The 15825-nt window shown below is 40.3% G+C and overlaps 1 long non-coding RNA gene across 1 annotated transcript; it reads left to right on the plus strand.

Moving 5' to 3' along the window:
* Positions 1 to 690: 690 nt before the first annotated feature.
* Positions 691 to 14839, plus strand: LOC124253092. Its single transcript, XR_006892092.1, has 3 exons — positions 691 to 756; positions 1093 to 1176; positions 14781 to 14839. It is a non-coding gene; the product is annotated as an uncharacterized LOC124253092 (long non-coding RNA).
* The last annotated feature ends 986 nt before the right edge of the window (positions 14840 to 15825 follow it).

The following is a 15825-nucleotide window of genomic DNA, read 5'->3' on the forward strand; positions in this document are numbered from 1 at the left end:
GGTTTGATTCCACTGTGAATCTTCATGTATGTCTGCAGACTACCTGACCGTGTGAATTATTTCCCACATTCAACACATGCATAATGTTTTGCTCCACTGTGAATCTGCCTATGTACCTTAAGATAAGATGATCGTGAAAATTTTTTCCCACATTCAACACATTCATAAGACTTGATTCCACTGTGAATCCTCATGTGTGTCTGTAGGTCACATAAGTATGTAAATGATTTCTCACACACAATGCACTGATGAGGTTTGATTCCACTATGAATCTTCATGTGTGTCTCCAGACTCCCTGATTGTGTAAAACATTTCCCACATTCAACACATTCATAAGACTTGATTCCTCTGTGAATCCTCATATGTCTCTTCCGATTACCTGATTGTGTAAATTTTTTCCCACATTCAACACATTCATAAGGCTTGATTCCACTGTGAATCCTCATGTGTGTCTGTAGGTCACATAAGTATGTAAATGATTTCTCACACACAATGCACTGATGAGGTTTGATTCCACTGTGAATCTTCATGTGTGTCTGCAGACTACCTGATTGTGTGAATTTGTTCCCACATTCAACACATACATAATATTTTGCTCCACTGTGAATCTCCCTATGTACCTTAAGGATACATGATTGTGAAATTTTTTCCCACATTCAACACATTCATAAGGCTTGATTCCACTGTGAATCCTCATGTGTGTCTGCAGATTACGTGACTGTGTAAATGTTTTCTCACACACAATGCACTGATAAGGTTTGATTCCACTGTGAATCTTCATGTGTATCTGCAGACCATCTGACCATGTGATTTGTTTCCCACATTCAACACATGCATAATGTTTTGCTCCACTGTGAATCTGCCTATGTACCTTAAGATTATATAATCGTGAAAAATTTTTCCCACATTAAACACATTCATATGGTTTGATTCCTGCGTGAATCATCATGTGTTTCTTCAGAGTACCTGATAGTGTAAATGTTTTCCCACATTCAACACATTCATAAGGCTTGATTCCAATGTGAATCCTCATGTGTCTCTGTAGGCCATGTAAGTGTGTAAATGATTTCTCACACACAATGCACTGATGAGGTTTGATTCCACTGTGAATCTTCATGTGTGTCTTCAGAGTCCCTGATTGTGTAAATTTTCCCCCACATTCAACACATTCATAAGGTTTGATTCCACTGTGAATCCTCATGTGTGTCTGCAGATGACCTGATTTTGTAAAATTTTTCCCACATTCAACACATGGATAAGGCTTGATTCCACTGTGAATCCTCATATGTGTCTGTAGGACATGCAAGTGTGTAAATGATTTCTCACACACAATGCACTGATGAGGTTTGATTCCACTGTGAATCTTCATGTGTGTCTTCAGATTCCCTGATTGTGTAAATTTTCCCCCACATTCAACACATTCATAAGGTTTGATTCCACTGTGAATCTTCATGTGTGTCTGCAGATGACCTGATTTTGTAAAATTTTTCCCACATTCAACACATTGATAAGGCTTGATTCCACAGTGAATTCTCATGTGTGTCTGCAGATAACGTAATTGTGTAAATGTTTTCTCACACACAATGCACTGGTGAGGTTTGATTCCACTGTGAATCTTCATGTGTGTCTTCAGAGTCCCTGATTGTGTAAATTTTCCCCCACATTCAACACATTCATAAGGTTTGATTCCACTATGAATCTTCATGTGTGTCTTCAGAGTACCTGATCGTGTAAATTTTTTCCCACATTCAACACATTCATAAGGCTTGATACCACTGTGAATCCTCATGTGTGTCTGTAGGTCACATAAGTATGTAAATGATTTCTCACACACAATGCACTTATGAGGTTTGATTCCACTATGAATCTTCATGTGTGTCTTCAGAGTCCCTGATCGTGTAAATTTGTTCCCACATTCAACGCATTCATAAGGCTTGATTCCACTGTGAATCCTCATGTGTTTCTGTACGTCACATAAGTATGTAAATGATTTCTCACACACAATGCACTGTTGAGGTTGGATTCCACTATGGATCTTCATATATGTCTGCATGTTAACTGATTGTGTAAATATTTTCCCACATTCAACACATTAATAGGGCTTCATTCCACTGTGCATCCTCATGTGTGAGTGAATGTTCATTGTTTCTTACGTTCAACGTGAATCTGCATATGTACCTGAAGCGTATCTCATCTTGCATTTTTTTTTCCCACATTCAAAAAATTCATAGGGTTTGATTTCTTCATGTATGTCTGAAGATTATTTGATAGTTGGAATGTTTTCCGACATTCAGCTCTCCGAGTCTAGATTCCACTGTGACAGAGCATGGACCTTTTCTAGTAACCTGATTTCAAAAATGTTTCCAGGCTTTCACAACATGTATGAGACTGCTTTGTTGGTTTTTGATGATTCTCCAAACCATTTGGAAACTATTTCCAGTGTTCCATCAACGAGTTCTTTCATTAGATCACCGGTTTCCGGTTCTTTAGATCCAGCGACAGAACCTTTCCTGAGAATACAAGTTTTAAACATGTGATTTTCAACGACATGTCTTTGTAATGAAATGTCTGTTCATGTCACCATGAAAAATAATATGTGCACAATTTATATACTGAACCGCAAAAGAAACGAAAGTTGATTTAGAAATGTCAATATATCTGAATCTGTGGAACAAACAATCTTAACACTATGAAAAAACAACAGACAAGTGATTGTTGAAGAAATGAGTCGTGATCTCTGGTGAAAACAACACTCAAGTTTACTGTAAAAGCATATGTTATCACTCCACCCTCACACACCAAAAATGTCACGAAACAGTGTGTCAATCAGTAGCGCGTGTGATCTCCATTGGCTGCAAGCAGGCAGCACAACGACGTCTCATCGAGTCAACAAGTGTCTGAAAGAAGGCTTGGGGAATTTGATTCCATTCCCTGACCAATCTGGCTTCCAAATCTCTAAGGTTTTGAGGTTGAGCAGCTGTCTGTATCTGTCTACCAATTTCACCCCACACATGCTCGATTGGTGCCATATCCGGGGACAGAGAGGGCCAGGGCAGTACAGCAATGTTGTTCCCTCTGAGGAAGTCCATAGAGACCCGTGCAGTGTGAGGACGAGCATTGTCCTGCTGGAACGTCTGGAGCTGAGGTTGGGCCTGGAATAGCGGTACAGCGTGGTGTTGAAGGACCTGGTCTCTGTAGACTACAGCAGTCACACGTTGACGAAACACGTGTAAACGTGTTCTATGGTGGTAGCTGAAGCCACCCCATACCATGAGACTTCCACCTCCCCAGCGGTCAGTTTCCACAACACAACAGTTGGCGTAACGTTCATTACGTCGTCTCCATACACGTAATCGGCCATCGGTGTGGGACAAGTTGAATCTGGACTCATCAGAAAACAACACTTGTTGCCATTGTTGACGTTGCCAACGCTGTTGTTGTCGCACCCACTGTAAACGATTTTGGCGTTGACGTTGCGTCAGAATCGGTCCGACGTAAGGACGGCGACATCTGATCCCTGCTGCCCTCAGACGACGACAAACAGTGTCTGCAGAGATGTGACGTTGTGGCCCTTGAATGGTTGCAGCTGTCTGTGTTGCTCGTTGCTGTCGGTTATGCAGATGAGTAACCCGGATGTGACGATCTTGCGCTGGCGTTGTTACCCTGGGATGTCATGAACGTGGTCGGTCTCGAACATTACCGGTTTGACGATACCTTGCGGATAGTCTTGTGATTGTTGTCACGTGACATCTGAAGTGCCTGGCCACTGCAGTTGGTGTGGATCCGGTCTGCAACATTCCAACGGCGATTCCTCGTTGCTGTTCAGTTAGACCTGGCATGTTTTCTCCGCGTTGTCACAGTAAATTTTGTGTTCTATGGTGTTTTTTGAATGATCTGCCTTATAAAGCTTCACATTGGAGTGAAATGCACGCATGCATTTGGAACGTATGTTTTGAAAATAGTAACTCGCGTTTATTTTGCGGTTCAGTATATTTAAGCTTCCTACTGGATATGGAAAGGCGTTGTGCTATGAAAATCTCTCATATCATCCTAAACGTGTTCCAGCACGTGTACCAGCTGTTGAAGTGCTGGCACACGTGCATTACACTGAACACCTACCTACCTTATTGGATTAGTATTCTAACCGTAACCCTAAACCCCTCAGGTAAAACTGCATTATACCAGACACCTTATTCTATTATTCGCAGTGGTCAATGCATTTTATTTAGGGAACTTTTCATTAGTCCGTTATAAGAAATATTTTGGGAGGTTTAATGTTAGGGACCTAACAAAAGGTTCATTGAGCACTCATCACTAAATTAATATGATGATGTTAACTACGCACAATATAGATTTAAAAAGTTCAATCTGGTAGGTAGGTGTCCGGTTTAATGCATGTATTTCACCCCTCAAAATAATCATATAAATGACGGATGCTGCGAATAACAGAATATGGCGGAAGGGGCCCACTGTACTAATCCATTCTCGCCGAAGTGCATTTCTCCGTTTGCATTTCTCCTATGTAATTACTTTCGTCCTTCGGAACAGTGGCACACGACTGATACAACATCGTTGTAGGGGAAGCATTGCTTTGGTCACAGAAGCGCCTATAGTGAAGATACCGAATGGTAGTCGAGAGACCCATATCTTGACCGCATGGAGACCGCATTGCGGCTCTCGGCTAAGCGAACGGTAACATGATAGATACCGACGATTACGAACGAATGAGAAACAACTCAAAGAGTAAATGTTACTGAAGGCTTAGCCGAGAGCCGCGATGCGGTCCTATACAGTCAAGACATGACCCTGCATCACGGCCGAGAACACCACCTTCATAAATCCTATTCAGATTCTAGTGGCCGATTACCCCTCGTATTTTCTTGAGATTTTTTAAATATATTTCCTGTGGGTTTTTGACTGAAAAGTCGATATCGATGTACTCCCAGATAATTTGCCTATACATACACGTAACTGTCATATTTTGGTGATCATACATTTAGATATTAATGGGCCTGAAACCCGTTGAGTTCTTGTTTCAACGATAGCGAGCTGACATGTTGACATGTTGTGCGCATGCGCCAAATTTCTATAGTCCGTATCGGAGGACGTTCTTCATTAGCGGTAGGCAATACTCTCTCTCGCCTCCCGTTTCGCGCGCTCGTGATTTGGGTGAATCACACTTAATGTATTTATGTACAACGTAGTGCACAGAAGACTTAACCCCCTGGAAGCAGAGGTTTATTTTCTCTGAAGTTCTGAAAAATGAACGTTGAGCGAGAATTGCGTTAGTGATGCACTGCTTCTAGCTACGGCTATAACACAGATATGTAGAGTATTAAATTTCCTATCCGATGATGTAAATTTGAAGCACAAATACACAGGCGATTTGGAAAGTAGACTTTGTTAAAGGTTGTCCGCAATTTTATTATGCGTTGATAAGCAGTAAATGTCTCCGTTTACAACGTGATGATTTCTTTATTTGGAATCTTTAATGAAACTTTGTGCGAATAAAATACTTCGTGATATCTGAACTACATAACAATATATGAAATTGATTTGTATGCTTATGTATAACTTTCTACGTTCAATGTGAAAAATGGCTTGTTGACGAAAGTTGATTTTCCTCTGACGTCAAGCGACAACAGAGAGGACACACGCACGCACGTACGAAAGCGAGCGCACGCACACACACACACACAAACATATACACGATGAGCCAATCTGTTTCAATACAAAATCCACATTGTAACCGGATACGTTTTGGTAGTATCACAAATTATAATGAATTAGGAAATCGCTCATGAGAAAGGAGGTAATAGCTAAATGGATGGTGCTATCTACCTAGAAATTAGTTCTTAGATTCCCAAACTCTCTTGATTTTGGAGATGTATTTTGACTAACGTTTCATCATTATTAACAGAGATCGAGCCTTATTTTCAAATGTAATGAAATTACTGAAAATACGACACCACATTAGTTGCATGTTGTACATATTTGGCAACCCCGGAGAAAGATAACATCTGTATGTTGTTTAGTATATATCTCACCTAATTTCCGTTCCAGGTAATCTGATGGAGATGAAGTGAGTGTGTATTGTTTTACGCCACTTTTAGCAATATTCCAGCAATATCACGGCGAGGGACACCAGAAATGGAGGGAGTGATAAATGAATTGTTTTAGTCACGATATGGCTAAAATATTGCCGGTGTGACTATAATCTCAACTCACTCGCTCACCATTTGAATAATGTCCTGGATAGATAAACAATTGGATAGTTTACCATGTATCTTACTGTGTACAACGCGAGCACCTGTTTCGCGAAAATCAAATGTAATATTTATGCTCGAATATTATGCCCGGATCTGGCTTCTGATTGTTCATTATCATATGACTATTTTCTTCATAATTATACGAAGAAAGGTGAACTTAAAAATACCCTTTTGGTACGGAACTGTCAGAGGGATGCTTGCGATTGGTCAAAAGGAGGACATGTCATGGGGTTTTTTACGTTTTTTTGGTACAGTTCTTGCAGAAATAAAGTGAACAGTTTAATATCATGTCATGGGATTATTGGCAATATATATATAGTGATTACGTCGTGTATATTATAAGCAAGAGTCATCAGAATATGACATATCCCCCCGGCCCCCACATATTTGAAAGAACAAATCATCTGACAGTCCAGCTTTATTTTTTTTTAAGACTAAGTCCAAATCGTTTCCTTGGAAATCATGAGTAACATAAATGCCAAAAATCTGTAAATGGCAAAAGGCACCATTTCAAAATTTGCCTAATATATCTGCCAAGTTCTTTTGAAAGATACTGAATGCTTTTCAAGTTGTGCTCCGGAAATGAAGCTCACCCCTCCCTTTTGGGACTAAGTACGAATCGTTTCCATAGAAACCGAGAAAATAATCAATCACAAAAATCTGCAAATAGCAAAAGGCACCACTTAAGGTACTGTTTCATATATATCTACCAGGTTTTGGTGCAAAATATTGAACGGTTCTTGAGTATTGCTCCGGAAACGAAGCCCACCCCTCCCTTTTGGGACTAAGTCCGAATCGTTTCCATGGAAATCGGGAAAAATATGCCAAACATCTGCCAAATAGCAAAAGGCACCACTTTGGCATCTGCCTCACATATCTGCCAAGTTTTGCAGTTGTGCTCCGGAAACGAAACCCGACCCTCCCTTTTGAGACTAAGTCCGAATCGTTTCCATGGAAACCGAAAAAAATATTAATGACAAGAATCTGTAAATAGCAAAAGGCACCACTTCAAGATCTGTCTCATATATCTGCCAAGTTTTGCTGAGAGATATTGAGAAGTTTTCGAGCTGTGCGCCGGAAACGAATCGTTTCCATGGAAACCGGGAAAAATAAAAACGCCAAAATTCCTCAAATAGCAAAAGGCACCACTTAAGGTTCTGTTTGATATATCTACCACGTTTTGTTGAAAAATAATGAACGGTTCTTGAGTTATGCTCCAGAAACAAAATGAATACGGCGTCGACTATATCCCCCCGCATTATATGCCGGGGGGGATAAAAACAAAACGAGTATATCGTTAAACGTTTGTGACAAACGTACACCTAGTGAATCATTAAACGCCTTTGTCAATAAATAGATATAATACAAATTTCATAACCAGGATAATTCCTAATAAATATGTGTGTATATACATTTAAAAATATATTAATAACTTTCCTAAAGTGAAACATTCAGTTGTACTAATATATCCTCTAAAGTATTTTTCTTTGAGAACATACAGATCTTATCAAATCTATAAAAAATCTATGGAAAGAATCTCAGATTCTGTACCATTGGATAGCATATTGGAAGAACCATTCGATCCATGTAACCTCATAACTTTATACATGGAGGGAAAAGTAGGCAGACTATTCTATGCTGCAGTGTAAAGGATATTGCCCTAAAGGAAAACATAGTCAATAACAATGGCAAAATGATATTTATACAGAAATATCGAAATATAATTGGATGGACAACTATTTACCGTTAAGAACTACGTATAAGACAAAGTTAAGATAATTCCAACACCATACTGTTCATAGAATGCTGAAACAGATAAAAACATTTTCCAATATAAAATTGTAGCATATTCTCTGTATTCTTTCTGCAATGCTGAAACTGAAAATGTCATTCATTTGTTATTTGAATGTACACAGGTAAAACTATTGAGCCACAACCTTATAAAATAGATAGAAAATAAATCCGGTACTAAACTAAATGTAGAATAGAATCACCTCATTTTTGGATTTAAAGAAAAATGTAATGACGTCTGAATTTGATATACCTTGCAACAAACATTACGTCTACACACAAAATTATCTCCATAATACTACCGAGCTAAAACAGACCTCCTGAAATCTATATCATTCAGAAAAATATATCTCATACACAGTCTGTGAATACGACAAATTTGTGACCTTGTTTTACATAACCAGACTATATTGTACAGCTATGTCTACCCCGCATGTTTAACAATAATTTACAATAGATTAACTTCAAACATTCATATTGTCCAGCGAAATGTAATTTATGACTGTAATAACTAATAACATTCTAATCTTAAATTAAAGTCTGCTTGGATCTTTTTTAACAACACAGAAACGAAAATTTTGAGAATACTTGAAATTCTCGGCCAGGCGTTGAACTGGGAAAATCGTGGTCCCAGAGAGTGAAAGTGACAAGATCGTGCCCCCTTAAGTGTCCTGTGCACTACGTTGTACATTAATAAATCTGCTGGATCCCATGGACATATTTTTTTGTAGAGATATGAATGGAATCCTCTCTGCAAGGAAAATCTGTAAATTATGACAAAAAGCAGATAAATATAATATACATTAAGTGTGATTCACCCAAATCACGAGCGCGCGAAACGGGAGGCGAGAGAGAGTATTGCCTACCGCTAATGAAGAACGTCCTCCGATACGGACTATAGAAATTTGGCGCATGCGCACAACATGTCAACATGTCAGCTCGCTATCGTTGAAACAAGAACTCAACGGGTTTCAGGCCCATTAATATCTAAATGTATGATCACCAAAATATGACAGTTACGTGTATGTATAGGCAAATTATCTGGGAGTACATCGATATCGACTTTTCAGTCAAAAACCCACAGGAAATATATTTAAAAAATCTCAAGAAAATACGGGGGGTAATCGGCCACTAGAATCTGAATAGGATTTATGAAGGTGGTGTTCTCGGCCGTGATGCAGGGTCATGTCTTGACTGTATAGGACCGCATCGCGGCTCTCGGCTACTGAAGGCTCTACCTTCGAATTGTAATCTGTTGCATTTACTTACGTTTGAGTGGCACCACTGCGACCTCTCGGCTTGGGGGTGAAGCTGTAATATTTTACGACCAGTTTTTCCGTAGCGAGCGCGGCTGTAGCTATTTTTAGAAAAGACTGCTTTACTGCCGACCTGGCCATTTGGCGGCTGCCTCCTAGTAGTGAAGACAGTGTAGCGCCAGCGCAGAATACCCAGGGAACCAGGCTGACACCTCAATAGAGGCCGGGGGCCAGTCTGTTTTCACTGTGGCCCTGCACGTTGCCACCACAAAAGGTTCATTGAGCACTCATCACTAAATTAATATTACGATGTTAACTACGTACAATGTAGATTTAGAAAGTTCACATATATATTATATATCATTGTTATGAATTTATCCTGTATTTATAGGCCGACGTCAACAGTGTTTCAAGTCATACCAAAACACCCATATGAATATTGCAATGTTCTTGTTGTGTTTGTTGTTGTTGTTGTTATCGTTGTTGTTTTACGTCGCATGGAGCAATATCGCAGCCCTACATCATGTTATTGTCGAACTGAAACTATATTTCTTACAATAACGATTGTTTGTTTTCAAACAGATCTGATGAGCTGAAACGGCCAAGGTCAGCCTGCTAGCTGTACATTTGGACGCATTAAGTATAGCATGAACAAAATTGTTAAAGTCATCCATTTCAGTAAAGCCGTAATATAGGTAATGTATAAAGTTGAGGATCCTGTCATCAGCTACGGGAGACAACTATGTACATCGATTACTGGGTACCACATGACCTATGGTCACGATGAGATCTGCGACAATTAGACTCCCTGATATAACAGCTATAAACGCTAGGTGTGTCGTAACTGAGTCTAGGGTCCCACCTCTTTCATGGATTAAATGCTAACTGGGTCGCAAGGGAACCTTCAACAGATGCCTAACGCACTGCCGTTCTGTGACTCAATTGTGAGTTCAAACATAGTACCCTGCTCTTCGGACCCGTCACGAGTTGACGATGGATGTCCCAAAGGTTTCCAGCCTTACCATGAACGGATCGCACGAACTCACCAAAACAGTATCTCCGCATGTGCTTGACATGCAAAACATCAATTCCTATAATGTGCTATATATAACTGTCAAACAGCATGACCCTATCATTCCCTCTCAAGATGGAGAGAACCGAATGCAGGGCTGTTATGAAGTATTTTCATTTTAAAAAGTGTAAGCCCAGGCCAATTGATGATGACATGACGCAAACATTAGGTGACAATGCTGTATATAGTACGGTCAAACAGTGGTGTGTTGAATTTACAAGGGGCAGGCGCAACACCGAAGACGAACAAGGGTCTCGTCGCCCTCGTGAAGTGACAACCAAAGATAAAATTGATGCTGTTCTCGACGCAATAATGTAGGACTGGCGAGTAACTCTTAGACAATTAGCTACTTCACATGACACTAGCAAAACTTCAGTGGAATGAAAAAATATATATATATATATAGATAGATAGATAGATAGATAGATAGATAGATAGATAGATAGATAGATAGATTGATATAGATATAGATATATATATATAGATACATGTATATAAAGATTTATAGATATATGTTTATATGTATGTATGTATGTATATATATGTGTGTGTGTGTGTGTGTGTGTGTGTGTGTGTGTGTGTGTGTGTGTGTGTGTGTGTGTGAGAGATTCTCATAACACTGCGCTGAGTTATGTTCCCTCTTGCATTATTTGAATGGACAGTTGTTGTGTTTGGAATACATCAGGTTCCTTTATATCAATACATACCGATACATTCTGTGCATGAAAAGTGACTGCTTACTTGTATAAATTATGAAACAATTATTGTGTCATGAACTTGTAAACATCATTATTTTCCAGTTGTCAATTTTCTTGTCAATGTCAATAGCCAGCTGGGATGGTATTAGGATGTTGAAGAAAACACCTGCAGATCTGACATAATTATGTTAACCCATGTATATGGTTAAAGTTAAAACTGAAATATGAAGTCATCCCAGCAGCATTGATGAAATTGTCAATGTTCAAATCCTCAACTTTCCCTGATAATTATCCACTGTGTGTCTGAACCATATCATTGACTGAAGAAGACATGTCAAAACCGCATCACTACACTGTACGCCTAAACACACGTGTCCCACCATCTGAACATATCTTGAGGCCTTAACTTGTTAGATTTTGATATCTGACACTGTCTTTTTATGAATATGATACTTTACCAGGTTTAGAGTGAGTGAGTATGATTTTACGCCGCTTTTAGCAATATTCCAGCAATATCACGGCGGAAGACACCAGAAATGGGTTTCACACATTGTACCCAAGTGGGGAATCGAACCCGGGTCTTCGGCGTGACGAGCGAACGCTTTAACCACTAGACTACCCAACCGCCCCTAATAGGTTTAGAAATGTCTGTTTTGTTACATAAACTCCTGTTATTATGATGTGACTTTTATAACTCGTCAAGTTCACCTAGGCCGCGATAGATGTTATGTTACCCCAGTTACTCATTAGCTGCACGGGCCGTGGGGTAGCCTGGTGGTTAAAGCATTCACTCGTCACGCCGAAGATCCGGGTTCGATTTCCCACATGGGCACAATGTATAAAGCATAATTTTGATGGACCTGATATTGATGGAATATTGCCGAATGCGGAGTAAAACTAAGCTCACTTACTCACTAGCACTTGATTTTAGTTCTCCGCTCCCTGGGGAGAGTATCACCCAAGCAGCTTGTGCGGCACTAGAAGGTCAACAGTCACATTCCATCTCCTTGAGGTAGTGAGTGAGTGATTATTATCAAAAACCGTTTTTAGCAATATTTCAGCAATATCACGGCAGGTGACACCAGAAATTGGCTTCACACATTGTACCCATTCGATAGTTCTCTCTACTGCGGTTGATCACCCGGTAGTTCCAATAAACATCGATCATGACCAAGTAGTTCTCCCCTTTGTTCACCAAACAAGCAGTTCCACGAACTGCCGATCATCACACAGTAGTCCCCCCAACACACACACACACACACACACACATACACCGTCAATCAACATCAAGTACGTTCTACCAACCAACGATCCTCACCCAGTTGTTCCTCCCCTACACTACCGATCATCAGCCAGTAGTTCTCCCCACTCTTGATCATGCCCTTGTAGGTCTTCCAAGAGGCAATAACCAACCATCAGTTCCGCCAACTGTCGATCGTCACCCACTGCTCATCATCATCCAGGAGTCCCCACCAAAAGAGAGAGAGAGAGAGAGACAGAGAGAGAGCGAGAGAGAGAGCGAGAGGAGAGAGAGAGAGAGAGAGATTCACCAACCGTTGATCATCACCCAGTTGTTCCTCCCACTATCGATCATCACCCATTAGTTGCCCTGGTATCGATCATCATCCAGCAGTTTCACCTACTGGTCCATCATCACCCAGTAATCAACACCACCACCACTTAAACACTGTCAATTATCACAGTTGTTACCCCCACTGTCTATAATCACACTGCAGTTGTCCCCACTGTTGATCATCACTCCCTAAATTCGATCAGGATCAGTTCCAGCAACTGTCGCTCGTTACCCAGCAGTTTCACCAACTGTCACCAGCACCCAGTAATTCAGTAAGGTTGTTCCCCCTACTGTTGATCATCACCCAGCCGTCCCTCCAACCGTCATCACCCAGTAGTTCTCCCCACTGTGAATCATCATCCAGCATTTCCATCAACCGTAAATCATCACCCAATAGTTCCAATCAACCATCGATCATCCCCCAGCAGTTGAATCATCCACTGTTGATCATCATCCAGCAGATCCACCAATTGCCGATCATAACCCTGTATTTCCATCACTCGTCGATCATTAGCCACTAGTTCTCCCCACTTTCTATCATCATCCAGCAGTTCCACCGAGCGTCGATCATCACCCATTAGTTCCACGAACCGTCAACCAGTTGTTCTCCCCAACGTTCGATCAACATCCAGTACTTAAAAAAACTGTCGATCATCACCCAGTAGTAGCCCTACACACACGGTCAGTCAACAGATGATCGACAGTGGAGGGAACTATTGGGTGATGATTGACGGTTGTTAGGTTGTTAGGTGATGGTCAATCGACACTGGGGAGAGCTACTGGATGATGGAACTACTGGGTGGTGATTGACGATTTCATTAAGGAAATCAAATATGGTCGTCTTTCTTGAAATCTTTTGTTTTCTAAATGTCGTGTTGCATTTACCTAATATCATAACCTTAACACTGGAAAAACCAAAATCTTTATCACTAAATCATATCTATGAGAGTAGGCAACATTTACAGATGTTATGTTGGTTAACCATGTAAACTGTGTGGTGTTCACGGTTGTATTTTTTTCCTGTAAAACAGAAATACAGACACATACTCATACATACAGACACATACATATGCACACACAAACGCACACACATACATACATGCACACACACATGTACAGACAGGCATGTACGCACTACACACAAATACACACACACATTACATTCTCATTATTATGAAAATGAAAAACGTAGATGAAACTCATTCTGTTCATTTCCTTCTATATAAAATTTATGAGACGATATTAAGTTGTATATACGCAAGTCATTTGTCACACATATATCCGTTTTAATCCATGCTGAGTCCTTAAAATCGACTAAGCACTGTAGTCTCTCAAAAGTGAAGAAAGGCAAAAGGGCACTTGACTGTGATCGAAACCCATGACTGACTGTTTGAACCATGCTCACCAAGGTATAATCACAATCAACCGTTAACCAAAGTCACCTCATTCTGACGCATGGCCTATTTTGGTTGAACCAAGTTCTGTATACTGACTGAATCCCTGGTGTGACATACTCCAGCTGGCAGCCTCGAAGTGATGTCATGAAAAGCTGATTCCGTCAGGAAGCACATTTTCATCATGAATAGTATTGTTCTTAACCTGGTACGGATAGTATATTCTTTCTCGTGCATGCATGTCATGACGAAGACCCGGCTTCAATTCCCCACACTCACTCACTCAAGAATACTCATTAAAGACATGTGTACATAGTTGTTGTGTTTAACCTTATCCAAGTTATGTCAGTTTGGATTGTATGCGGTGAATTGCCACAAGTTAACCCAAACTACCACTGGAGAACTATAATCAATCTTCCACCTTGCTATGTATACATAACACTAAAACAACAATCAGTTGATCAGTTGAACTGTTCACTGGCTAAGAGCATCAGACAGTGAAAATATTTTTCCACATTCAACACACGATAACAAGGGGTTCCACGGTTAATGCTTATATGTATTAGATATACATTCTTTCCTATAACCCTCTCTGCAGACTACTTGAATGAGTAAATTTTCCCCACATTCAACATTTATGAAGCTTGATTTCCACTGTGAATTCTCAAGTGTGTCCGCATATGACCTGATTGAGTAAATGTTTTCGGACATTCAACACACTGACAAGGCTTGATTCCACTGTGAATCCTCATGTGTGTCTGCAGAATACTTGAATGTGTAAATGTTTTCACACATTCAACACATTCTTACGGTTTGATTCCACTGTGAATCTTCATGTGTTTCTGAAGACTACCTGATATTGAAAACTTTAACTATAAATTGTATATTTATAATACTTATCCTTTCTCACGGTTTGTACTCTCTCGCTCATGATTGACAGCTGAATGTAAACGAGCTGTTAACACACTTTTCTGCCTCTCCTGTACCATTCGCCCGAACATGCTCCACTGCTCACAGTCCCTGTAAAGCATGCAGCATGCCCTCCGGCTGATCATGCGACATGTTAGTCTGATCATTCTCTTCATGGATCATTTGTCATAGTCTGTAAGATAAAGTAATGTTTAGTGGGGTAGATTGGGCGGGAATCTACCCGTGAGATAGGATAATATTATAAATATACAACTTATAGTAAACAAATTTATTTCTTTTTGAACTTATCCTATCTCACGGTTTGCACTTATCCTACAGGTGGACGCAGATTACCCAATCTCTTCAGTGTATGTTGACGGGTCGTGTGAAGTGGTGATGGTACACAAAGAGGCAATCTTTGATTGACTTTAGAACTTCTATGCTTGTGATGGGTTGCTTCTTCCAAACCCCTTAGCACACTTGCCACGAAAAACTCCCGGGAAGTGGGCGCTCCAAAGTAAATGTGGTTTTGCCGCCAATCCAAAAGGATAGAGCTTATGCCCTGTACATACCAGAAACCCCCTCAGAACAGATTCTTGCCACCCTAATCTCAGCTGACCCCCTCTTTCGAAGCCATGCCCCAGTCCATGCCTCGAAGTTGAAAAGTAAACATGGCCCGGTACGCTCAACTAGTTTAATATCCAGTTCAGAACGACATCAAATAACCTCCACATAAACTTAGTCAAGGATGTGTCCGGCAACCTAAGAGTTGGGACACATCGGAATCCACTGGAATTCGGTATTCACACTTCACATTGCTTGCAGCTACGTAGCACAAGTACAGTCTCTCAAGCAATCCATGA

Source organism: Haliotis rubra, unplaced genomic scaffold (assembly GCF_003918875.1).
Source record: "Haliotis rubra isolate DU_JTF1 unplaced genomic scaffold, ASM391887v1 Scf531, whole genome shotgun sequence".
In the NCBI taxonomy this organism is placed as follows: Eukaryota; Metazoa; Mollusca; class Gastropoda; order Lepetellida; family Haliotidae; genus Haliotis; species Haliotis rubra.